Below are 27720 nucleotides of genomic sequence, written 5' to 3'. Positions count from 1 at the left end.
GATAGTTAAGAAAGTTATTCCAGGTTGTCTCAATTTAAGAGGCATGAGGCATGGACATCATGCTGTGGTTGAAGGATGATAAAAATTTTCCCTCATTGAATGTGTAGATGATAAAGAGGAGGAAGAGACATTCAGAAAAGTAGATGGGTACTGATCTTAAATGATTCACTGTGTTGCAATGAGAATTTTTATAAGGATTTGGATTTTCTCCTCAAGGCAATGGGGAGCATTCAAGTGTTTTAAGAAGGGCAGCAGCAAGATGAGATTTATCACCTAGAAAGATCACTTTGGCACTGCTTGGAAGCAAAACTGGAGGCTAGCCAAAACAGAGACAGAGGTATGAGGAAGCCTCTATTTGCCACCAGGTGGGAGGGGAATGGGACTCTTTCTGGGATCTACAAAGGGGGTTAAAACTGGCAGACATGCAGAAGAAAGACCAAACGAAACCTGCTGTTTGTGGGAGCAGGAAACACGAGAGGACAAGTTTTACCATGAGTAAAATCGCGTGAACATAATGACAGAGGAAGAGGTCTGACCTGGTATCCAAACACTTGAGGGAGAAAAACACCAGAGAAGACATCTAGACGAGAAAGACTGATAAAGAGTTGATGTATAGACATGAGAACATTCGGAGGAGAGAGCTGGTAAATAGCATCCAATGGGACAGAGAGGTTGAGCAGGATGAAGTTGACCTGAGTTTATGAATTAGTCATGGAATAGATGAATAAAGTTGTACAAGGGCAGACAGAGGGAAGATAGTGAATTATTTTAATAAAAGTGTGTATGTATACACAAAAAAAAATTTAAATTCTTGCCATTATGAAAGCTGGCTGGACCAATTTATTTTAAGGTAGTCTAAGTTTGTGTTTATTTTTATTTGAGCAGATAATCCTCTCATAACCTTTATAGGTCATTAGTAATTCATATTATGGATAACACTTCATTGCTTCCTTTTGTAAAAGGTTTTCCTCACTCTTCTTGTTGGCTTATCTTGCATATGTGGATTTATTTCCACATAAATAAACATAACTTATTTTCACAAAAGAAAAAGAAAGGACAAAAATAAATGTTATTGTGTTCCTTAGTGTTTCATTAAAATCACATTGTCTTGTATTAACTTGGCTTATTTTATGGTACTGAATAAATCACAAAATTAAATATATATATTTTATTTGTATGGGTGTGGTGTTTTTTTAATGTGTCATAATTATGCACTTAATTTTGTCAACTCCAGCCTTCAGTTGCAGGTGGAGACAGCAGTTTACTTCTTCTTCACTCAATAAGGAGCTCGTGGGAATCCCAATATAATTTATCTGTGATAGTAAGAGGCACACAAGTGACAAATGTAACAACACTGAATAAAGTGCTGATTCCTTTTAGTGTTTATAACGCATGGGCATAGTTATTGAGTCCTTTTCTGCCTTCAAGCCCCTAAAAAAAAAAAAGGATTACATTGAGAAATATATAAGACTGTTTAGTTTCTGAAAAGATAAAGATTGGGCTCATTAATATGCATAAAATTTAAACAAATGTATTTTTATGTTTCTTTACCAAAAAAAAACCAGAAAGGGGTAATTTTTGCATATTTTTGCATTTTAATTGAATGCTGTTTTAATTGAAGTCAAAAGTATCTTGATTTATAAGACAGAATTAAGTTGTAATATTTAGTAGCTCTGATAATTGAGCCACAGTTTTGATTTACTTTGACTTTCTACAGCCTAAAGAAAACTATGTTGGTCCAGAAGTAGCCGATGTTATGAAACAAATCCTTTTGTTGCTAGGCAGACTGCAAAACACTGCAAGTGAAGCAGTCCAGGGAGTGAGGAAAGGCTTCCCAGCTGTGATCGTGATCTTTCACAGATGATAATTATACTTCCTTACTGGGATTATCATACTTACAGGGATAAAATGTGCCCTTTGTGTGGTTATTATTGTTTCCTTTTTGAAAGTACCTTATACTCATTGTGATTGCTGATTCAAGAAAATATGTTCTATTGATTCACAATACTATTTTCATAGCGTCTTTGAGGTGTCAGCCTATTACAATAAGGTCTCTGTTCATATATATGCTAAGAGGTGAGAATCCAACGGCACTGAAAGTGTAGCTACGCTCACAAATAAAAACAAATGTACAGACAAGTCGTATTATGGGTATGTTACCGTTCTCAGGGAGATACAAGCAAACATCTCAGCATTTCAGGTAGGGCACAATGACAGACTAAAGGTGATGTTGCAGGGATTTCTGGGAAACTGAGTCTCTGGGCTATTTTTCAGCCTGGTGCTGGGCCATGTATGCATGAATTACTCCATAACAGTGTCAGCCTTATGCCTTGGGTTCAACATCCTTTTATTATGTGGGATAGTAGAAGCAAGCCAACAGAAAGTACAAGCACAAAAGCCTGTACATGGTAGTAAATGGTGGTAACTGGGCAGAGTTAGTTCTGGTACCCATCTGCTAGGTACCTCCCTTATGGGGACATACCAGAGAAGTAGAGAGGCTGGCAAGCTCAATGGAACTGCTTTAACTCTGTTTTTAACGTGAAACAGTTTGGAGATTTTCCACCAAAATTCAATTTGAAGAACTAATGAGATATTGGGGATTACTTTGAAAGTATGAATGAAGTGTTAGTTTTAGGGGCTTTGAAACCCAAAAGCAGTTGCATCACTGAGAAGTCTACTAGAGCCTAGGTGAAAAGTCATAAAAGTACAATACTTTATCTCCCACCCTCTACTTCCTCCTTACCTCCTTTCCCATTTCCTTCATCCTCCAGCTCCCTCCAACCCCCACCAGCCCCCGAAACTCTCTCTAGGTCTTGAAAACAAGTCAACATGCTAGAAAGGCTCTTCCCCTCAGCAGTGGTTATTGCTACATAACCTTGGGAAGAGAAGAGGCTTGTGAATCTAGTCAGTTTCAGGGACTTCCTGAAACTTAGGTTATTTAGTTTCTCAGTCTTTTGTTTTGTTTTGTTTTTCTGAGACAGGGTTTCTCTGCGTAACAGTCATAACTGTCCTGGAACTAGCATTTGTAGACCAGGCTGCCCTTGAACTCACAGACATCTGCTTGTTTCTGCCTCCCTAGTGCTTGGATTAACGGCCTGCGCCACTACCAACCAGCTAGTTTCTCTGTCTCAAGCAGCTTCCTTGCAGGATGGAATGTTTCAATTTGGGATTTCCTGAGCCTTTATATGTCTGACCCCAGGATAGCCAGAATGGAGAAGCTTAATGTACATGAAACTGCTACATAACACCAGGTAAGTGAAGCAAGAGGGAAGACTATTCAGCTTGTGTGTTCATCACTACATCCCTTAAAATGAATAAATTTCTTATGAAATAATTAAGCAAAAAACACAACTTTAAATTTTTAAAATACGTTGAAATATAGCATGTATTCTTTTTTTCCATATTGGTTCTCAGTGGGTAATAGGTATATATTGGAATAAGGGGTCTTTTTAAGGCGAAGACCAATTAGAGAGAATAAGAATCATGGGAAAAATCCAGGACATACTTGTAACTTGGGAGATACTAACAAAACAGTGCATTTATATGTTGGATTTTCAGAGTTAGAGAGTTCAATCAGGAGGGAACCTGTGCAGAGGTCCAGGTTGAAAGCACAGACTGAAAAGCATGCCCCATCAGCATTTTCCAAAGCTCATTTAAAGCATTATAGGTAGGGTTTTACCATGAGGAAAAGCACCAGGTAATAGGAAAGCCCCTTTCCCATATTCATGGGGAGGTTCTGAAACTGGGTAACACAAGAAGGCAGAGCAGTGACGATAGGGGTCAGGGGCTTCCAGACTCAATCTTAAGTGATAAGGACCATTTCAAATTTCTGTGTGATAAGTTTATTTCAGAAGTGTACCTCAGCAAAATTGAAACAAAAGATGACAAAATAAAATTTAAAAAATTACTTCTATTATATGGGGAATCATCAGAAATGTTGCATATGAGTAAGATGAAATGCTATTCTATTTATGAAGAAGTAGTAATAATTCAAATTACAGACATAAAGTATTAAGTTGTGACTTGATTTTCATTTTCAAAAGCTATATTGTGAACACTGTATAATTATAAGGAGAAGATTGGTTACAAAAGTATGACTATGTCTGACATTTTTATTTTACAGAATTTTTACTAAAAAGTAGATTAAGCTGGGTGTGATGGCACATATTTTATTCCTAATAATTAGGAGGCAGAGGCAGGCAGATCACCGTGAGAAGGCCAGCCTGGTCTGCAGAGTAAGTTCCAGGACAGTCAAAGATAAACAGAGAAACAGAGAAACTTTGTCTCAAAAAAAAAAAAAAAAGAAAGGAAAAAAGAAAATGGGTGATATTTAGAATATTTAGAAGTCATATCTAGTTTTGTATATGCTGATATTGAAGTACTTTTAATATTACCTAATATTAAATTTAAAAATTTTTGATATAAAATACATTTCAGAAAATATTGAGAAATGCCTTTGCCTTCAGCGAGAAAGACTGACATCTGTTGTGTATGTTCTTTTTGCTAATGGGGTGAAAAAGAAGTTGAAATTGTAAGAGCAGTTAGGTTGCTATACTTTATGGTCCACTAAATTCATAAAGAAGATACTGACCATCTGTCCTCAGATATTCTTGAATTAAAGACTATGTTTTTAATACTTTAATGGTATTGTGATAGTTCTACCAGTTATTAAAAGATAATTGAACATTCCCAAAGAAAATTATTTATAATCATTTCATAAGAGTTCTTATTGGTTTTTGTTTAGGTTTATATTTTAAATAATGAGAGGTTTCATCTATTCTGAACATATTCATTAAGAATTCTGTAATGGGATTTTATAGATATTTATAAAATAAGAAGTCGTGTATGATTTGGATTCTAAAATAAGTTATGTTATTAATATATTTTCCTTATGGTTTTGAAAATTTGGTAAGATGGAGTTTTATTCCTCAATGTCCTTAGATTGCTCTATGTCACTACGAGCAAGTATCTTGCGGCTGCTAACATTTTATAATGCAAAGGTTTATCCGAACTGATCCAATAAACGTGTCATGTTCTTGAACCTTCAGAACTATAGACTAAATAAGGCTTTGCACCAGATTGATGTTTCTTGGAGGCAGTGGGAATTAGAGGTCAGGTGAGAGGCCTTCCAGTTAACATAGGACACCCTCCCCCGGGCCACGATTGATTTATTTACCTATTATTTTGTGTGATGTCAGGAGGTAGGGGTGTGTATGTGGTGTGCCACAGTAGTTAGATTGGATAATGAGTTCATTTATCACCTGAGCTGTCTCCCTATCTTAGATAGATATACTTGTTTTTTTTGTTTTTTTTTTTGTTTGTTTGTTTTTTCGAGACAGGGTTTCTCTGTGGTTTTGGAGCCTGTCCTGGAACTAGCTCTTGTAGACCAGGCTGGTCTTGAACTCACAGAGATCCGCCTGCCTCTGCCTCCTGAGTGCTGGGATTAAAGGCGTGTACCACCACTGCCAGGCTAATGTACTTGTTCTTAATAGGGGTGCTGGAACTCCAGCCTGCCCATTCTTATGCCTCTCTGTGTCTATGTCTCTGTGTCTGTCTCTCTGTATCTGTGTGTGTCTGCACCCCCACCTTACACACACATTCACACCTTCCTGGCTGTGAGACTTATGGTCTTGCTAAGCCCTGTTCTGTATCTCTGACTCTTATACAAATCTAATGTTGTCAGTCAAAACTTCCTAAACTTTCAAACCTAACGACCCTTTTCTCCTCATAGGAGTACTTAGCTCATACATGTATTAGAGTTCCTAAAATTAGCTCCTTCCAGATGTCCGAGCTTGTTTCTAAAAATAAAAAAAAAGGAAAACTTTGAGACTCATTAAATTGCTTATGTGGTCTGTATTGTGAATTTGCTCCTCCCTTCATGTAATTATTTATTTCTTCAACCGTCCTTCAGTATACATTTGATATAACCAGAAAATATAACATATATGCAGAAAATAAAGCCTTTGCTTTGACTCAGCCAATCCCTCTAACAGCTATCCACTACCCAGTAGATATTTCTTTGTAGGCAATATTTTTTAAAGGTTAATAAGGTTTTATTTCTTCTAAATATGAAAAATTAAGAGGATATTGAATTTTCTTTCTTATACTTGCTTTTTCATTGTGATAAACACTTAAGTGCAAGATCCAGTATTGTGACTTACTAGCACCTTGCTTTGCAGAAATCTCCAGTAGATATTTACCTTGTGTAGATGAGCTTCCGTATCCTCTCACCAGCAGTTGTCCATTACCCTCTATCTCTGGGCAATAACTGCGGGACTTCTTTCTTATCTGTTGCTATTCTATAGTCAGTTATCTACTGAAAATCATGCAGTATTTCTCCTTCTGTCATTGGCTTATTTAACTTAGCACAATATCCTCAAATTTAATCAATTTTTGTTACAGATGGCAGAAACTCTATTTTCATAAGACTCAATTTTAGAGATTTGAAAATATTTCCTTATAGTTGAATGTGCACTTCATGTTTTCTTTATGCCTTTATCTGCCAATCAACCTTCAGCATATTTCCTTGTCTTCACTCTTGAAAACACTGATGGGGTGCACATGGGAATGAAGGCACCTCTCTGAGATCTAATTTTTAATTCTTCTCCATGTGCATCCTTTGCTGATTATTATTGCAAATTTTCCATGATGTTTGCATGATTTTGTCAGCAACAATATGCAGCTGTTGCAGATTCTCCACATCCTCAGAAGCACTTATCTTTTGACAGTAGTCATCCTTATGGAAATCTAAAAGAAGAAAAGATTTCCTCAGTAGTAGCATATTGTATTCTGTAGGTATTTGCTTCATGTGAGTCATATAGTATTTCTATTTTTAGTTTCAAGAACTCTCCACAATGAGACCCACAGTAGACACTCCAGTTTATACTACCACCAACATTCTCAGAAACATTTTTTGTTATTTATTTTTTTTATGGTCCATGTTTATTGTTGGTCAAATCAAACAGTCTGGAAAGAGAAACAGGCTAGATTTCTATCTTCTAATGAAAAATGGACACATACTTAGTGGAATTATAGTTAGATATAAAAGTATGAAATTTTGAGAAAAATGGATGAAACTGAGTGAGGTCACCTGACCCAGAAAGAAAGATACCACATGCTTTCTCTCATATGCAAATCTCAGCTCCAAATTTCTAGATATCCATGTTTAACTTGGAGTGCTTGTAGAGGTCAGGAGGCAAAAAAAGGGTCATATAGGGGCTATATAGTAGGGGAGAAAGTAGTACACACATGATATGAAGGCAGGAGAGAATATTGTGTTGCAGAGATTTAAGTAGACAGGAGATGGGAGGAAATAGGAGGTAGGAGAAGCATTAACCCAAATTAACACTCTATCACAAAATGTGTGGAATCCTATCATTTTAAAGCTTATATGTTTATAAAAAGGAGTTTGAAGAGGGGTACCATACATGGTAGATGTTGGTTCTCTCAGAAGTCATGAGTTAGTACATGAAAATCCCATTGCTAGGTGTGAGATTACCTCCTTATGTATTATTGGTTTAAGGAATAGATCATCACAGGGCCAAAACTACTAGAAAACTAACCCAGAATATTAAAGTTCCACGATTATTATTATTTTATTAATACCATCTGTGATGATGTAATTATTTATTTAAAAAGCACTGCACACAAAATACATAAGAGAGACACACACAGGAAGAGAGAGAGAGAGAGAGAGAGAGAGAGAGAGAGAGAAAGAGAGAGAGAGAGAGAGAGAGAGAGAGAGAGAGAGAGAGAGAGAGAGAGCGCTCATTCTGTAATCTTCTAATTATGGCTTAATGTATAAAGTTTATTTTTTGCTTTCTTAGGTGAAATTTGATTATATTTCACCTGAAATCTAAAATAAACTTCGTCCAGCAAGTTCTCTTTGAAAAGGTAAAAGGGAAATGATGTAATATTTTGCATGTCACATTTAATTTTGCTGGTACTTTCTGTAATGGCATAGTCTCTGAGGTTTATGTTTGAGCTTTTAGAAGAGGAACTGGAGCAGTGAACGACCTCTATCCAGTTAATTCTGTTAATTAAATGAGTGAAAGAAAGGTTTAAAAGCTAAAACATTATATTTTGTGTGTTCACTATAAAATGAAGTAATGAAACTCTAAAAATGTGTGTTAGTATTTTTGATGATTGAAATGATGTGTGAAATAACCTGATTTTCTGCTGTGATACTGCTCTCAAAATAAAAGGTCCAACCAGCGTAAAATAAGATGGCTTAACAATTTGGGTCCAGTTTGGGACATTGATAGCTATTCACAAAATTAATATTTCAAATGATGAGCATTCACTAGAAATATGATCTCTTAAAAGTAAAAGTACAAGAATGGAGTCAAATTGTGTCTTTATTTTCTTTAATCATTAAACTTGTTTAGAAAGCCTTTATATTATTATCTAAATCAATATATGACTTATCAAAAAGACCATTTAAAACTCATCTATTTATAAATCTTTGATTCTGAAAACTTATTTTTTGATCAGTAAGACTGATTTCTTTATATAAGTAAGTGTGTGATAAAAAATATAGATTGAAAAAGAAACCTTTTAAACTTTTTTCCTGAAATAAGTAGCTATTATTACCTATTTATATACCTATGGGACTAATTGACATGTCATATGATGGATTTTCTGGGTAATTTCTTTTAAAAAATATTAAAGAACTTCATTTTACTCTTGATGACTGTGTAGAAAAAGAAAGAAGAAAAAAGGTTCAGCACACATCATTGGGAGCAAGACTCTCGGCTGAGGCACTAAGAAGCCCATTGCATTCTATACTCCTGTTGTTATGGCTTGTAGTTGAGATCCTTGTAGATTCACCTAGAGGCCTAAGGAAGAGTGTAATTAGGGTCATTATGACATTATGATTTGCCAAGTTTTCTACAGTGCTAGTGCTTACAAAAATATAGTGGAAAGTAACAACAAGTGAATCAACATACTGCAAGCATATGATTCTTTAAGAAGCTAAATTATCAGTTGCAGGGGTGGTGAAGATCTTCTCCCAGTCAGTGGGTTGCCTTTTTTGTCTTAGTAACAGGGTCCTTTGCTTTACAGAAGCTTCTCAGTCTCAGGAGGTCCCATTTATTCAATGATGCCCTTAATGACTCACCAAGGCCAGCTGGCCTGGGTCTGAAAAAGCCTGGGATAAAACCGGACTCACTGAACATAGCGGACAATGAGGACTACTGAGAACTCAAGAACAATAGCAATGGGTTTTTGATCCTACTGCACGTACTGGCTTTGTGGAAGCCTAGGCAGTTTGGATGCTCACCTTACTAGACCTGGATGGAGGTGGGTGGTCCTTGGACTTCCCACAGGGCAGGGAACCCTGATTGCTCTTTGGGCTGACGAAGGAGGGGTACTTGATTGGGGGAGGGTAAGGGAAATGGGAGGCGGTGGCAGGGAGGAGGCAGAAATCTTTAATAAATTAATTAATTAATTAAAAAAGCAAAACAAAAAAGCTAAATTATCATTGTTTTATATTTGTCAATCTAATTTACTTTTGTATAGGTTCCAGATATTGAGCCAAGATTATTGAATATAAACAGTATTTATAAAATTGACAATTTATTATTATTATTTGGAGAATATACTTTTGTTATCATTCATGTTACCTACTACACATCCACCACAAAAGTCAAACTTATTCTTTCTAGTGTATACACATGCAAACACACACATACATACAAATACTTGATTCTAATGTGATACATTGCAATAGGATACACAGAGAGAAATGAGGTGAGGGAAAGGCAAATCATGTCACTTGTGCTCAAACTTCCACATAACACCAACGATCAGTTGTTCCGAATGTGAAGGGAGAAGCAATTCACTGCAGCACGTTGCTCCTGTTCACCAACACCAGGTGCCTATGAAAACCCCCATCTAGACAGAGCACAATATCGCCACTGCATTTGTAGTATTTGGAGTTGTAATTTACATTTATAAAGGTCATTAGCTTTTGAAATCCATCTGAGAACCTATAGGAAATTTATATTTTTTGAACTTCATTTCATTCTTTTTCTTTTCTCCTTTCTTTCTCTCTCTCTTTCTCTTCTTTTCTTTGTTTTGAGACAGGTTTTCTCTGTGTAACAGCCCTAACTGTCCTGGAACTCACTCTGTAGACCAGGTTGGCCTTGAACTCACAGAGCTCTGCCTGCCTCTGTCTCCCAAGTGCTGGAATTAAAGGTGTGCACCACAACTGGCCCATTTTATTCTTTTAAGTAGTTTCCTTGCATCATTGTTCAGTGTTAATTTTTTTATATAATTTACTTTTTTTGTTTTGTTTTCAAGAAATTGTTTTTCTGTAAATCTCTGGCTGTCCTGGAACTCACTCTGTGAGGTCCACCTGCCTCTGACTCCTAAGTGCTAGGATTAAAGGTGTGTACCAGCACTGCATAGCCAATTTAAAATATTTTTATTCATTTATTTTTTCTTTTGCGTTGTAAGTTTAATAGTGTAAAGTTCAAGTCTTTTATCATTGGCATACACTTACATGATAATGGTACTAGTACTTTTGTTACACACACACACACACACACACACACACACACACACACAAATTTAACTTAAAAAGAAACCCTTACAAAAGTTAAGACTATGAAAGAAGTACTACCCTCAGACTTAAATTGAAGAAAACCATGGGTATTGAATAAAATTGGGTGTCTTTCGTGCAGTGAAGTGGCCAGATACAAGCTAACTCAAAAATATCCTCTTATATGCAAATGACAATGGGCTGAGAAGGCATTGTCTGTGACTCTTTTGCCTGCTCTTAGGAACCTTTCCCTCCTCCTGAGCTGCCTCACTATGTCCTGATATAAGGGTTTGTGCCTAGTCTTATTGAAACTTGTTATGGATGTTTTATTGATATCTCTGGGAAGGCTGCTCTTTTCTAAAGGGAAATAGAAGAGGACTGGATTGGACTTGGGGAGGGGTGGAGGAATGGGAAACTGAAATTAGGATATACTGTATGAAAGAAGAATAAAAAATAAAAAATAAAAAATAAAAGAATGTGTTACTTAGAGTAAGTATTGTCAGTACTTCAATTCTTGACACAATAGTCTCATGTGAAAGTAGAGCAACAAAGTAAATGTATATTAAATACTATCTCATTTTAATTAAACAAACAAACAAATAAATGAGCTCAAACTATGAACTAAAGCACACACAGGAATAGGGGAGAAAAATCAGTCTACCTGCTACATCATAGGGAAGGATTTCCAGAGACAAAACAAACAAAAAATATGCATTTTTCAAAGCACAGATGGAAAATGCATGGAGGATAAACACAGAATTATAAGATTTGTCTGATTAAACCAGAAAGAACATGGAAATGAAACGCACGTGTGTGTTTAAAAGCACACACACACTCAACACAGAAAGCACTGAAATTTCAAGACAACTACATACAGAGATAATAAAAAGCATTTTTTCAAAAGAAATGGCAGCTTCCTTTATAGAATAAAAAGATAGTGTACAGCAATATTATCTTCAAATACTTTTCTGAAAATATCTTTCCATACTCAAAACATAACATTTGGAACAATTCTCTACATCATTAAATAACATTCTGTATGTAGGAAACGAAGGTAGATGAACTCACATCATTTCTGATGATGTTATGCTAAGAACATTTATATTGCTGTGATCAAATACTCCATAAAAGCAATGCAAAGAGTAAATCTCAATTTCACTTGAGGTTTCAGGGCATTTGGCCCATCGCTAACTCGCTGTTTCTGGACTTGTCTGGAGACAGAACACCTGACGATGGGAGTGAGCTGCACAGGACAACTCTTCACTCAAAGCAGACAGAAAGCAGGGAGCAGCAAACTCAAAAACACAAACTTCTAGTGATCTACTTCTCTCAGTTAGCTCTCAACTCCCAAAGCCACCATAACCTGAGAATACTACACTGGAATCCAAGATCTAACATTTCAGAATCACAACATACCAAATTGGAACAATTATCCATTTAGTCAAATAATACTTTGTGTGTAGGATAATGCAAATGAAAGTCCATATATGGATACTTGGGAAATGTTTCATTCATAGAACCTCTTAGCTAAGTCTTAGCGGAAACACAGTAGGAGACACAATGATCTAAGAGAAAATTTAAATCATAATTATTTGAAAACTAATAAACTTATGGTGCAAGATTTTTCAAAGTACTAACACGGTTGGAAAGGTGGTGGATAATGGAATGCTAGCCTTACTCCCAAGCAGTTCTGTTGTTTGAAACATATTTCTGAGTGCCTTTCTAGTTCAATATCTTTTCCTGCAAACATAAAAAATGCATGTATTCGACTTACAAGGATATTGTAAATAGTAAGTTAATTAGTACTTTTCTAATTCAGAGATCAGTACCTAGTATATTTAATGTTAACTACTACATCAGCTGAAAGTGTGAGCATTATCAAGTCTATCCGAGATTCAGTGAATGCATGTTTAAATAGCATTTTCCAGAAGCAGAATTTTCCAGTAATGTTTGTCTTGGTATGCAGGTGGCAGTGATGGAAACATCTGTGATAAGTTTAGTCTGTGTCAGTTTCTAATTCTCATGAGGCTATAGAACCTTGGTACAATTTTCCTGCGGTGTGTCCCTGCAGTTACCCTCTTTTGCTGCCTCTTATTTGGTTGCATATTTCAAAAATTTATCTTTGGATAAGTAACTGACCCTTCAGAAAGCATATCAGAATTTTATGTAATTCCATGTAAACTTGTGCTTGTTTGGGAAATTAAGTTAGAATCATATTATTTTCTTAGTCATAATATTAAATTAGTCAAAATTAAATTCTACCAAGGTCTGTATCATATGTTTCATGAGATGCAGTGACTTCAAAAGACTGAGATCACTCTGGTTTTATTTTATACATTCTTAAAATTTTACTTTTTCTAAGTAAGCTAAAATGAAAAATTCTTAACCTGAAAATAAAATCCTCAAATTGGGCTTTTTTTTTCTAATTTCCTAGACTTTCTTCCTTTAGTTCCCTACAAACAAGCCCATTACTATATATGTTTTCAGGGCTTATCAACTAGCATTGAAAAACCAATTTGTAAGCACATCTCTAGGGAGGGCAATCCCTCCCATTCCCAGCCTTGGTTGTTCATAGTTCTTTGTGTAGAGTTGAGATCTCATGGACTTTTCCCAATAAAATTTGTCCTTGTTCAGCTCACAGTTGAATGATCATGTTGGTGAGACTTTGTGGGTGTAGTTTTTTGATGTTATTAGGAGACAGAATCTCTGGGTTTTACAGTCTTCCCATCCCTTCTTCTGCAATGTCCCCTGAGCCTTAAGTGTGGGAGTATTTTGTAGATGTATTTACAGGGACTGGGCCCTACAACTCTGTATTTTGATAGTTCTGTGTCTCCGTAGAGGCCTCTATCTTTTCCAAAGAGAAATCCCTTTGATGAGTAGTAAAGAATATTCTTATCTATGTGTATATTTATAGATTATTATTAGGAGATAGGCTGGTTTAGTAAATTAGTTGTTGTAGATTATCCTCCATTAACCAATAATTCAAGATTACTGAGTACTTTCCAGTACCATTCATGGTATCCTTTTTACTAAGCAAGTCTTGTCCAGTTGGAGAGTTATTGGTTACTGCCAAGGTATGTTTGCTATCTCTGCACCCATAGAGTTATGCTGCATTGGTAATTGATGTGTTTCATAGGCATCAAAGCTGGGTAGGACTGTATCCTGAGGTCTTGATTATCTCCCTGCTTTGGAAGCTTGCACAGATTAAGATATGAGAATATTGTATGTGAGACAATTCCTTTCTTTATTATTCCCTATTTCAGTTTATCTTCCACTGCCTTAAAAGTATCGATCTAGTGCTATATGAGTGAATTTCCAATTATTTTTTAAAATAAAGATTATATATGATATAAATATTTCCTCTGTGTTGCTGAGACAGCATTTCAAATGTGAAAACATTTCTCATATTCCCAGTTTGGAGAATCTTTATAATTTTTATTATCGTAGAGTTGAGAAGAGTGGCATTTAATCATTTCTTTCTTACTTGTATCCACATTGTATAATACGTTAGATTTTAAATACTTTTATTATTTTCTACAGTTAGTAAATGGCTTTCTTTCTCCTTTTACTCTTTCTTCAGTTAATTTCCATTCAATTAAATTGTATTGTATATTTAAATTCTGGTTTCACATCAGATATTCTTTTTACTTGTTAAAATATAATTGATTAATCAGATATATTGATTTAAAAGTTTGTTTCACATATCACTGTTAATGTCCATTAACAATGAACACAGCAAGAGGAAGAGTAGATTTCATATCCTCCTATATCTGGAGAAGACAAAACAACTTGAACTTTTTCTACTGTGTCTATTTTTGAGGAGAAACATCCCCTAACAACTGCATCTGAGATTTTTTGCAATCTCAAAGAACCTTGAAAGATCACAGGCATATCTCTGTTCCTCTGAGAAGTTGTAGAAAATAATTCTATGACCATTGGTCATCATAAAGGAATCATTGCCAGGTTTGAGTGGTGTGAGAGTTCAGCACAGAACACCATAGTTTACAGCTCTGACACTCAGTTCCTTGTGGCAATGCTCTACCACTAAGACTGTGCCATGGAACAACTGACTCATGCCTCTCAAAAAGAGGAATTTAGTTTTATAAGACAGATCACAGATACGGAAGGGCAGATTTAGAAAACTATTCTCATCTTATGCAAATAAATAAATAAATATAAAATACATAAATTGGATGGTGTTTCTCCTTTAATAGAAATAAAAGTCACATTTCAAACAAAGACTCATAAATGCAAGCCTGTTGCATCAATTCGACTGGAAATGCTAGCTGACTCACAAAGTGAGTGTTTGGTGCTGGCAGTGGCTCTGAAGCCTTTGTGTTCTTTGTAAACATTTGTCATGCTCTTCAGTTACTCTGCTGTCTATGGACTCAGCACATGATAAACAAATGGGTGACAGAGAAGCAATTAGAAGTTTGTATGTATAACTAAGTATCGTGTTTTATTTTCATTTTCCTTTTATTTTTACATGCTGAAGTAAGTAAGCAGCCTCTATAATGTGGATCTACTACACAAATGATGATAAGTGACAGATTTTTCTTTGAGGTAGTACAGATGTGATTTTTGTTTCCACTCTAATGCATATATCCCCATTCTTTTTGACTTGTGGGCTGATGAATATAACTTCTGGGCCAATGCTAAGACTCTTCATCATGAGGACAAATCAAATCGGAGATGTAGTGTCAGAGTTGTGAATAAGGAAATAATCATTATCTAATGAGAAAAGTGGGCACTGGGAAGACATGAAAACAATAATGCAGTCAGTGCATCTCTGTCTTCATTTCCTTCTTCCTTATTCTTGGCTTCAAGAATAATTGTGAGTGTGCATATTTCTCTCAGGACTGACATGCTTAGAGATTTAAACTGCCTTCCTGGAATCCTCACTCTATATTCTGAGATGAAGTCTGAGTTGGGGTTACTACACAAACTTATCTCTAAGGTATCAGTTAAAACTGTCTGGCAGATACTCTGGGGTTGGTGTCCTCATTGTAAGAGTCTCACTTTTCACTGTCTTATTTTCAAGAAACATGGAGAAAAGTTTAGCTCTATTGTAGTGGTTTTGGCTTGGAGTTTAAAAATATTTTTAGTATCAAAGCCAAGATATCATCAATTCACTGTACTTATTTAAACATCACATTCTAAATAAATAGAAAACAAATATCAAACACTAGGTGGGCTACAAGTGGACTTTTATTTATGTTTTTGTATTCGTATTAAGCAAGATTATAAAGCCATATAATAAACCTGATCCATAACACTCTTATTAAACATCTATATTATGTTCCCCATTAGCGAGAGGCTATCAAAACAGCACTATAAAAAATAGCACAAAATACTCTGATTCTGAAATAAAGAGTTGAAGATTTAGATCTACATCCCAAATTTTTATGACATAACTATAATTATTAAGCCACAGATAATGATGCACTTCCAGGATCTAAAGGCAGGCATGTGCAAATGGGCCCTTGGGCACAAAGGGCCCCATGTGACCCACATCCATGCATGCATGGTTACATCCACCTATGACTCAGCTAAAACTCTTGTGGGCATGTTGAGTCACCCATCTGTGATGTGGGAAGGTATCTGTTGCTTTCATTGGTTAATTAATAAAAAAACTGCTTGGCCTGATCAGTCAGAACATAGGTGAGTGGAGTAAACAGAACAGAATGCTGGGAAGAAGGGAAGTTAGGCAGACACCATGCCTCTCCTCTCCAGAGCAGACGCCATGGAGCCAGCCACCAGGTCAGACATGCTGCATCTTTCCCAGTAAGCCACCACTTCATGGTGCTACACACATTATTAGAAATGGGTTAATTAAGATGTGAGAATTAGCCAAGAAGAGGCTAGAGCTAATGGGCCAAGCATTGTTTAAAAGAATATAATTTGTGTGTTGTTATTTCGGGTATAAAGCTAGCCGGTGGCCAGGAGACGGGCAGAGGGAAGCATCACGCAGGTTTTTCTACACATCTGTGTCATCATTGTATAACATAGTCATACCAAACCCCTGTGTGCATGTGCTAGGCAGCTTTTAAGACTTGAATGTGCTCTCTTTCTCTTTATCTCTCTCTCTGCACACCGATCCCCAGGCTTGTACATACTCCCTCTAATAAACTCCTAAGTGGGTTGTTTGTGTCCGTTGTTTCCTTCTCACTTGTGCAAGGTAATTTCAATAAAAAAGGAACCAGATTTTTTATTTGTATATTCCTGAACTTTCTCTCATCTCCTCCCACCCCAATTTTTATGGGGTCTATGCAATCTTATAATAACTACAAATTCTTGAAAGAAAAGAGAAAGCAGACAAAGTAGTAAAATGCCATCATCTTGTCTGTCACGTCTCACAGAGTCCCTAGCCTAGAGAGTTCTCAGTATGTGCAACAGACCATAGACTTCAACTCTGGGGGGAAAAGCCTGGACTTAGATATTTCTGAACTGTGAACAAACTTTTTACAGCAAATTTATGCAGGAGATACCTCAGAACTCAGCAGGTTTTTATGCTTTTTTTCTATGGTAGAGTTTGTTTTATTTCTTAATGTAACAGTGTTTTTATGCACATTATTTGTAGAAGAACACATCTAAGTCTCTGTCTGGACACATGCTGAACATCAATGCTGGAGCCTTGCTCATACACAGCAGGTACATTATGACTGACCCCGTCCATGCCTCTGATTTTGTAACAGTTGTCTCTCTTCTTTCCAACTTTTAGCTTTTCCTTTTCTTTCCTTTACCTTTCATTTTATTTTTCATCTTCTTCTAAAGTGTATGTGATTCCTGTGCACCCGAAAAATTGACAGCTATGGACCACATTGTGATGCATAGGGTACATTTAAAATCTAGTTGAAAGACAGAATTGTAGGAAGATACACAGTGTGTTTGCTGTGTGCACGTGACATCTTTCCCCCATAAAACTGTTGTGTTTATAAATGATTTTATCAGCAGACTCCCTTAAGATAGCACCTACAGAATAAATAGTACATAATCACAAAAAAATTGGTCGATTAGGATTGTCCTACTATAATTACACAGAGAAAGCAGTCCATAGCAAATAAACAAACATAATTAAAAATGACTTTTGCCCAGAATGCTAAAAGCACCCTGTAATAACTTCATAGAGCTGTCTTGTAAAATATTAAGATGTGTTACATTTGTTTGTGCTGCAGAACATGTGTTTCAATGATGCAAAGATGTATTACATATTTTTATGTTACATTTGTTTAATTCTGTGAAGCTGTGATACTTTGCTTGTCTAAAATACCTGATGATCTAATAAAGAGATGAATGGTCTATAGCAAGGCAGGAGAAAGGATAGGTGCGGCTGGCAGGCAGAGAGAATAAATAAGAGGAGAAATCTTGGAAGAAAGAAGGAAGTGCAAGAGAACAAAGAGAGGAGAACACTAGGAACCAGCCACCCAACAACATAGCTAACCATGGAGTAAGAGTGAAAGTCAGATATTGCAAAAGTCAGAAAAGAAAAAAGACAAGAGGCAAAAGGTAAGTGTGGTAATTTAAGTTACAGATAGCTGGCTAGAGATAAGCCAAGCTAAGGCCAGATGTTTATTAAAAAAACAAAAAAAGAATAAGACTCTGTGTGATTATTTGTGAACTGTGTAGAAGGTCCATCAAAGAGGTGAAAGAGAAAAGAATATAAGGAATAAAAAGAGTAAAAAAAACAACAACAGAGTTAGTTAATACTGTTGAAGAGCTTAAACGCTCTCAAGATAAGTTAGATGAATCATTGGGATTCCTACCCAGTGATACATACCCAGAATAGTCAGGACTCAGAGAAATGCTTCACAAAAGCAGCAAGACAGTAGAAACCAGTGTGTCTGGAAAGTCAATATATTTTCCAAAATTACTTTCTGTCATGTCCTGAGGAATTCCTTATCCTGATTATTTGTCAGTCGTTTAGCACTGAGTTCTACAGAAGGTGAAATGAGTTGAAGAGATTTTTAAAATTCTAATTGCTTATCAGCATTGAAAGAAAGTCTGCTAATTTTTAAGGGTAAACACTATGGAAATTCTATAAGCACAGGGGTGTGAAAGAGAGTACAAAATCCCACGACTATCTGGGAAGCCATTAGGGTTTAGAACTGCAGGAAAGGGAGGGTCAGTTTTCCTTAGTAAAATGACTCCTGTTATGTAGTGGCATTTCAACTGTATTTTAATAAATAAAGACTGCCTGAAGATTGTCAAGTTGGAAGTATAGGCCCTAGTCCCTTGCATCTATCCCAAGGCCTGGTCTGGACTCCAAATCTTGACCCCTCCCTGGGGATGAAGGACAAGGAAAGCCAATCACAGGGCTCTATCAAGTGTGGCCTAAATGGTCACATGGCATGATATTGCACTAAACCTGCTCCAAGGTTGTGCCCTGTCTGCCAGCAACCTGGATACTGGAAATCACAATGCCCCCGTGTGGGCTTGTCCTCTATGCCAAGCCACGGAGGTCCAGACTCATCACCATAGGCAAATGAAACTGTGCCAGCCTTGCAGAGGATTGATGCTTCTCAGGATTGGTAAATCCCATAACCTTCTCCTAGCTTAGGGTCATGCTACAAGTGGTGGGTAAGTCCATTACTTTTATTCTCACTTGGGCCTTAAGTTTCCTTCATCAATTTCAGCTATGGGGGTAGATGGGACCCATTCCTCCCCACTTAAAACTTTGCCACTGCCCTACCATCTTGCAGGACATTTTTTCTCATTCTTTCTTAGTGATACCAGCTTGCCCAATATATTTACTGGGTTGACAAATCCTTAGCCACTTCCCCAAAGGTACCCCAGGGTACTTAAGTGATCTCCCGAAAAAGGAACACGTGGTCTCCCTTTCTTACTCCCAGGGGTTGCGTTACTGTGGCTGCCTGGTTCCCCCTCAGGGACCACCCGAGAGTGCAGATCTTGCATTAAACCTGGATATTTCTTAATTTGGCTTGTTTTGATTTGGCTTGATTGGAAATTTTGTGTCAGCAGGGAGCTCATTTTAAGAAATATTCCTAACAAATATCTGAGAGTAAAACAATCCCACTAGTTAGCATTACAGACCAGGTTATGGTAACATACACCTTTAGTCTCAATAGTCATAATGACACATAAATTTAATCACACTTGTGCCATAGAAACTGGGCAGTGCATCCCTTTAATGATGGTGTAACACGTCTTTAATCCCAGCCCTAGAGAGGAATACAAAATGGGGAAAGACAGCTCTCAGACATAGTCTCCTAAGATTCCAGGAAGTAGGATCACTATTTCAGATTGAGGTCGAGGTAAGAGCCAGTAGCTGAATGTTTTGCTTTTCAGATCTTTGTATTGAACCCCAATTTCTGACCCTGAGTTTTTATTAATTGTGCATCATTTGGCACCCAACATTTTGGGGAATGGATTTTTGAAAATACCGTTTGCCTGAGACATTTTGGCCACCATCCAAGGCTAGGGCTGGTATTGAAATTCCAGCTCTAGGAATTGGAACCCAAACCTAGCTACCTGGGTTTGGGAGAAAAACTAGCATTTCCAGCTTTCATCCACTCAGTTTTGCTTTATGTAAAGATGGAAAATACACAGAGAAGCCGAATACTGTATGTTATTGTGTTGTCTTTGAAATATTTGGTTGCTGAGGAAAGAGCAAATGCTGCTAAAAGACATTTGATAATAAATGTTGCTGGATTATTCCAATTTATATATTTTGAAAATGGCTTGACTTCTAAATTTAACTCAATAGTTGTGCTACCTTGGAGAAGAGATTTTGCTTTTGTTTTCAAAGGAAGTGAGAAGCTATGGATTCATTCTGGGTTAAGAAAAATAAGGTGTGATTAAAATGCTTTGACTTCAAAATTTAACTCAATAGATATGTTACTTTGGAGAAGAGGTTTTGCTTTTGTTTCCACAGGAAGTGAGAATATGTGGATTTATTATTTGTTAAGAAAAGTATGATTTGATGAAGGAAGAATCCCTGAAAAATCTCCAATGGGAACAGATGACCCAGGTGGTCCAGTGTTTCAGACTACGTATGTTGCAGTTTTCTGTGAGTTCTACATTCAGAACAGCTTCAAGACTGCTGGCTAAAGTGTTCCAGCTTCACAGAATACTCTAGTAAGGACTGGAACCATAATCCTAAATTTTCTTTCAGTTCCCATAAGATTATCAATGTCTACAATCAGCAGAAACTAGCCTAGAAAACTATGCCCACATTCCCACAAAATGGATTATGGATGTTTGTATTCGTTTAGAGTGTTGGTTACAAGTTGTTATGAATAATGATCTGGAAAAAAGCTAAACAAAGGAGATTAGATTCAGAGTACTTGTTTTGAATAAAAATGAGGGGGTGTGCTGTGGGACAATGGTCTTCTACCCTGCATAGATTTGTCACTTGTATTGATTTAATAAAATTCTGATTGGCCAGTAACCAGGCAGGAAGTATAGGTGGGACAACCAGAATAGGAGAATTCTGGGAAGAGAAAAGGCTCAGTCTTCAGTCATCACCCAAATGCAGAGAAAACAAGATGAGAATGCCTCACTGGTAAAAGGTACCAAGCCATGAGGCTAACACAGATAAGAATTAGGGGTTAATATAAGATGTAAGTGTTAACTAGAAAGGTATATAAGCTATTGGTCAAGTAGTATTGTAATTAATACAGTTTCTATGTGATTATTTTGTGTCTGAGTTGACAGGAGAAGTACGAGCAGTCTCTGCCAACACTGTTAGCTTGGACAAACAGCATGGAAGGCTACACACCCAAATATAGCTGGTCTACACAAACTCTACTCTATGGTAGGAAGTGAAGAAGGAAACCTAAATTAGGTGAGTACAAATGAGATGTAGAACTTGGAGGAGTTGAGTGAGAGGAATATATATGACCAAAAAGTACAGAATGAAATTCTCAAAGAAATATTAAAAGATATTTAACATTAAGTTGCAATTTCTGTGAAAGTCCATTTCAGTCACTTCTTTGGGACTTTATAGTTAAGAATTGTGTGTGTGTGTGTATGTGTGTGTTTGTGTGTGTGTGTAAGTCTTCATCAAACTTGGGTGTCTTCTTTTACTGTTCTCTACCACATATTCTGAGACGAGTTCTCTGACTAAAACCATAGCTCATCAATTAAGCTAGATTTGCTCTGCATCAAAATTGAGGAATCTGCTTGTTTCTATGCCCTGTCCTTAGTGCTGGGGTCACAGTAGTGCACTATCATGCCCTTAGTGCTGGAGTCACACATTTGAGCCATCATGTCCTCCCTGCTGGGGTCACAGTTTTGCTCGACTATCATCTCCTTAGTGCTGGAGTCACTTACTTGTACCATCATGTCTTTAGTGTTGGGTCACAGACCTTAACCATCATGTCCATAGTGCTGGGGTCACAGACTTGCACCATCATGTCAATAGTGCTAGTATCACAGTCTTGCACCCTTGTGTCCTCAGTGCTGGAGTCACAGACTTTCACCACTGTGACTGGCTTTTCCATGGGTTCTGGAGTTTGTCTCTTCTCCAGTCATGTAACAAGCATAGTACACATTGACGCATGTCTCCAGCCCTATATTCTGCTTTTAAAATTTTGGATAAAAATCTCTGAAATTACATTTTGACACCTTTGTTAAAAATTAGTGTACTGCAGCTCTGTGGCTTTTATTCCTTATCTTCCACGATATTTCACTGATTACTTGCCTTTTCTGTGCTAAGACTTCCCTGTCTTTCATGCCTCTGTAATATAGTTTGAGGTAAGGTAAGATGATACCTACTTAGGATCTGTTTTGACTGCTTTGGCTATTCATAGCCATTTGTGTTTCCATGTAAATTTTAGAATTGTTTATGCTAGTTCTGTGAAGATCTCATTTGAATTTTGATAGGGGTTGAATTGAATATGTAAATCACTCTATCTAGAAGGTCATCAACACAATATCAATTCTGTCAGTCCAGGAGCATCGCCAATCTTTCTATCACCTAGTGTTTTCAATTTCTCTCTTTCTTTTGTTGGTGCTTTCAGTGTTCCCTTGTAGAGATCTGTTCACTCCTTTGTTAGAGATACTTTTGTTTGATGGGGGAGAGTCTTCTGTTTTGTGTTAATTTCATTGGTTAAATAAAGAGACTGCCTTGGCCCTTTAATAGGACATAAAATTAGGTAGGCGGAGTAAACAGAACAGAATTCTGGGAGAAAGAAGCTGAGTCAAGGAGTCGCCATGATTCTCCTACCGGACACAGATGCAGGTTAAGATCTTCCCTGGTAAGACACCTCGTGGTGTTACAGGGATATTAGAAATGGGTTAGATCGATAAGTAAGAGCTAGCCAATAAGAGGCTGGAACTAATGGGCCAGGCAGTGTTTAAAAGAATACAGTTTCCGTGTAATTATTTTGGATAAAGCGAGCCGTGCGGGCAGCTGGGTGGCGGGACACAGCCCCCCTGTTCCTATTTTAACACTTGTTTTTTTAAATTGAAAACAGAACCTTTTCTCAGATGATATATTCAGACAGTATCTTCCTCTCCCTTCACTCTACCCAGTACCTTTCCTCTTCTCCCTCTTTTCTGGATACACTCCTTTCTGTCACTTACTGGAAAAGAACAGGTTTCTAAGAAATAATATTCTACAGTTATAAATCATAAAATATAAGGTATATTTTTACTTGACTTTTGAGTTATTGTGAATAAGAGATTTTACCAATTTCCTCTCAGAAAATTTATTATTGATATTAATTATTGATTTTTATAAGTCTTCGTATCCTAAACATTCACTAAAAATGTTTATCTGATCACAGACTTTTATGGTGGACTACAATATCTTCTAAGCATAGAATCATTGCATTTACAACTAGGGATAGTTTAAGTTTTGTTTCCAACTTTAATTGCTCTAGTAATTTGTATCTTATTGCTCTAAGACTTTAATAAGCATGGACAATGAGTAGAGGGAGTGGGAACTTTTGTCTCATTTGAGTTTCTGAGAAAATGTCAATTTTTTCAATTTAGTATAATATCTGCTATCAAATTGCCATATATACCTTAGATTATATTGAGATAGTTTCTGGTTATCCCTAGTCTCTTTAAGGATTTTATCATGAAGATGTATTGAATTTTATCAAATACCTTTTCTGTGTCTATCAAGAAAATCATGTCACTCCTTTTAAGTCTACATTTATGGTTCATTATGTTTAATTATTTGCATATTCTTGATCAATCTTCACTGTATTAATATGATTATGTGTGTGTGTGAAGTTTATTATGTATAAATTTATTAGTGTGAGTATGCACATGGATTGTGATTGTATGAGTATATGTGTGTATGAAATACATCTTTTCATGGTCTTTCTTAACCTTTATTTTTGGAGACAACGTCTCACAGCAAGCCTGAAGCTCACTAATGTTTAGAATAATTGGCCAATGAACTTTGTGGTTTAACCTTCTCTGCCCTTTCCCTCATCTCCATTAAAGATGACAGTGCTTTTACAGGCATCTATCACTATAGTTGGCTTTTTGGTAGGTTCTAAGAACTGAATCCAGACTCTCATTCTGCTTGTCAATATCATCTCCACAAACCAGTAATGTGATCTTGAATTTGGTTTGCAAGTATTTTGTTGAGAACTTTTGCACCTGAGTTCATCATGGAGATTGGTCTATTCTGATTTTTTTTTACTTTGTTGTTGATTGTTTGTTTTTGTTTTATCTTTATCTTGCTTTTACCTAAAATATACTTGTTTGTAGAATGTAGTGGTTTCCATTCTTCTGTATTTTATTGAACAGTTTTAGAACTGTTGGTATGAGATCTTCCTTAAATGTTTGGTAGAACTCAGCAGTATATCTGTCATCACTGGGCCTTTCTTTGTGGGCAGACTTTTCATTACTGCTTCACTCTCGCTGTTTTCTATGATTCGATTTAAATTGTTCATATCTTTTGGTTTAATACTGGTAGGTCATATGAGTTTAGGGAATCATCACATTGGGAAAAAGACAGCTTATTCAATAAAAGATGATGGAAAAGCCTAGATATTTACTTGCAAACGAGTGAAATTAGATCTGTATATCCCACCTTGTTAAAAAAAAATCAAACTGGACCAAACTCCTTGAATTAAAACCTAAAATGTTGGAACTGCTAAAAGCAAACACAGGGGCACACTTTAGGACAAGCAACAAATTTCTAATGGGAGAAATAGCACACAATTTGACAGGTGGGACCACGTGAAATTAAAATCTTTCTACATAACAAAAACCACTTTTACCAGAGTGAGAGGGTAGCTTGAAGAATGAGAGAAACTCTTTACCAGGTCCATTTCAGATGAGAGGTTTATACCTAGACTCCACACAGAACTGCAAAAATTAGGCACCATAAATGATGAAAATTGAAGTTCCATTAACAGAACTAATAAATGAAACACAGATTTCTCTAAAAAAGAGATAGATGCAAAAATATATTTAAGACTCAATATTCTTTTCCATTCAGGAAATACAAATTAAGCTGCTTTTAATTATTCTCTTCCACCAGTCAGCAGAGTATTCATCAACAGTACACATGGCAAGTGTCAGGGAAAAGGAGAAGGTAGAGAGATCCTACATTCACTGTTGTGGAGCTAAAACTTTACAGCCAATGAGGAAATCAGTGTGGAGTTGTCTCAAAAAACTTTCAATAGAAATACTGTATGACATAATTATACTGTTTGGGGGCTTAGTTTCAAATTATTCTATTTACCTCATATATATATATATATATATATATATATATATATATATATATATATAAATGTCTTTTGCTGGTTTGTTCATAATATTTAGGATATTAAATTTGTTTACATCTCTATCAATGAATGAATGAATAGATAATAAAATATGGTACACATACTCAAGATTTTATTTAGTCTTAAAGAAAACAGAATATGAAATTTGCAAGAAAGTAGAAAACATTGTATAACAAAGGTAACCAGGCTCAGAAAGGCTAAGATAAAATATACTTACACACATAAGTATATAACAGCAATTAATGGAAAAATAAACCATGATTCTGAAAAATAGAAAAAAGGGTATAGGGCAGGGTTTTAAAGGAGGGAAGAGAATGAGGAAAAATGTGTGTTTGTATTATGATCTTAAAAGAAATAGTTATAAAAATATTAATAAAAATAGCTTCTGCTGTGCTTATTATTAAGACATTTCTTAAAAAGTAACTCACAAAACGCTTAATTATGACTTTTTATTCAAGGTTTATAGTTGGTTGTTGCTCTACATACTAATGTTTATGTACATCATATTTTATGTACATGTATTTTGTAGGTGTCAGTGTCGATACACACCAGGGACCTAGAGAGGGATCATAGCATTGGAGGAGGCAGTTAGGAAATGGGCCTGAGAGTGTGACAAAATGCAGGGCAGGAATGTAGAAAGAGGAATACTGGAGACAGGAGGACAAAGTACGTTTGGGGATCAGGAAAATATGCTCAGGGTGTTAGGGTTAATCAACCAAAATTATGTATATATGAAAATGCCATTTTTAAACATGTTACTTTGTATGATAATAAAAAACTAAAACATATTAAACACATTAACTCTAAGTGATGGAAATATGAAATATTTGATGATAAGTCTCTGAAATTTCATTCATGTATTCAGGGATGAGATGACTGCTTCAATAATCAAATTCAGAAGGAGATGTCAGTTCGTGTGTGAACATACCATTAGATGCCTGCTGTGAGACTGTACTTCATACATGAGTTCTTGAATGATGATTTTTTAAACTTAAATATTGTAAATACATAGTATTAAAATTAGTGTGCTTTGTTTCCTTCCCATATTAATAGTAAATGTGTTTATAATTAAGAAAATGAAAATGTATTAATGTCTTAGTCTGTTAAAGAGCTCTTTAAAAGCATATTTAAATGTTTTTCTTTCAGAAAATTAGAACACTCTTACTTTTATAATTATTGAATTCCTAACTGCCAAACTGCTTTTTCATTGCTATAAAAAGTTTACTTCCTAATCTATTCAGATTCATTCCATTGTGTTGGAAGGCGAACTGGAGAATGAGGTAGAATTTAAATATTAAAACTGATTTTACATGATAATGTCTTTCCTGTCACTGTTTCTTCCTCAATTACTTTTTTCTCTGTGTGCCCTCACTTTTGTCTTCTGAGCCAGGCAAGCCTTTGTGTCCTGTGCTCTTATTTCTCTTGATTGTTCCCATGTCATGAGGCAGGGAGAGGATTACTCTGGACTGAAACTTGAATGACATTTTTCTATCCTTTTCTTCCTCTCACTTCTACAGAGTGTTAATGCCTTGAAAGATTTCATCATTACTAAGTCGATCTGTGCTGCAACAGTGTTTTTAATGCTGTGTTTAGTTATTTACTGTGTCTTCAAGAGAGCGTTAGGGATTCTGGGCAAAACTATTTGCATTCCATGCTTGTCTCTTTGATTTTTTTGAAAAACTGTATCATATGCCTTCTAAATCATGAGGCTCCCCTGCTAAACTTTTAGCCAAAGTGTGTTCTTTTGTCTTTGCAGTTTTTCAGAATGTGTTTCAGGGCCCCATGCTGCTTTCTTCTCTTCACTCCTCATTTAATGAGCAGAGGTCAATGTCCACCCCAGCTGCTCTGCTGAGCTTCTGAGCTCACCCTGCACCTGCCTCCTTTTGAGTTCTTTCCTCAGATCTTTGGCAGACCTACCGATATGCACAGAGTGGATGGACAAGGCAGAGGATCGTGTCTCTGTACTTTGCAGCCCAGTGCTCTAAAGATGCAGAGCTGAAAATTACACCTGCAAGATGTAATGCAAGCCATTCATTTTTGTTGACAGCCCCCCACATGACACAGCTCCTGGCTTTTTTTTTCTAGTACCTTGTATTGACTATTCATTCACCTTTTGGTGTGTAGTGTATATTTTTCTTTCTGATGGAGATTTTTGATCTGTGATTCCACAGAGGAATACAATCTGCAGTGGGCACAGATAAAAAAGGAACATAATTAGAGAAAGACTTTTAAGGCATCACAGATCAGCGGACAGATTGCCTCCTCAGCACAGAAAATCTAACACAAAGCTGATTATGGTGGAAAGCGGTGAAGATAGGGGTCACTCACGTCTGGAGGTGTCGTTCGCTCATCCATCTACACGTTTACCATAGAAAAAATATCACTAGTTCACAGATTTTATTCTTTACACTTGGCAATATGTTTTTTAGCAGAATGTAAAGATTCAGCTAGGAACAAGTT

This window comes from Microtus pennsylvanicus, chromosome 1 (assembly GCF_037038515.1).
Source record: "Microtus pennsylvanicus isolate mMicPen1 chromosome 1, mMicPen1.hap1, whole genome shotgun sequence".
Classification (NCBI taxonomy): Eukaryota; Metazoa; Chordata; class Mammalia; order Rodentia; family Cricetidae; genus Microtus; species Microtus pennsylvanicus.
Note: the sequence above shows the minus strand (reverse complement) of the source record.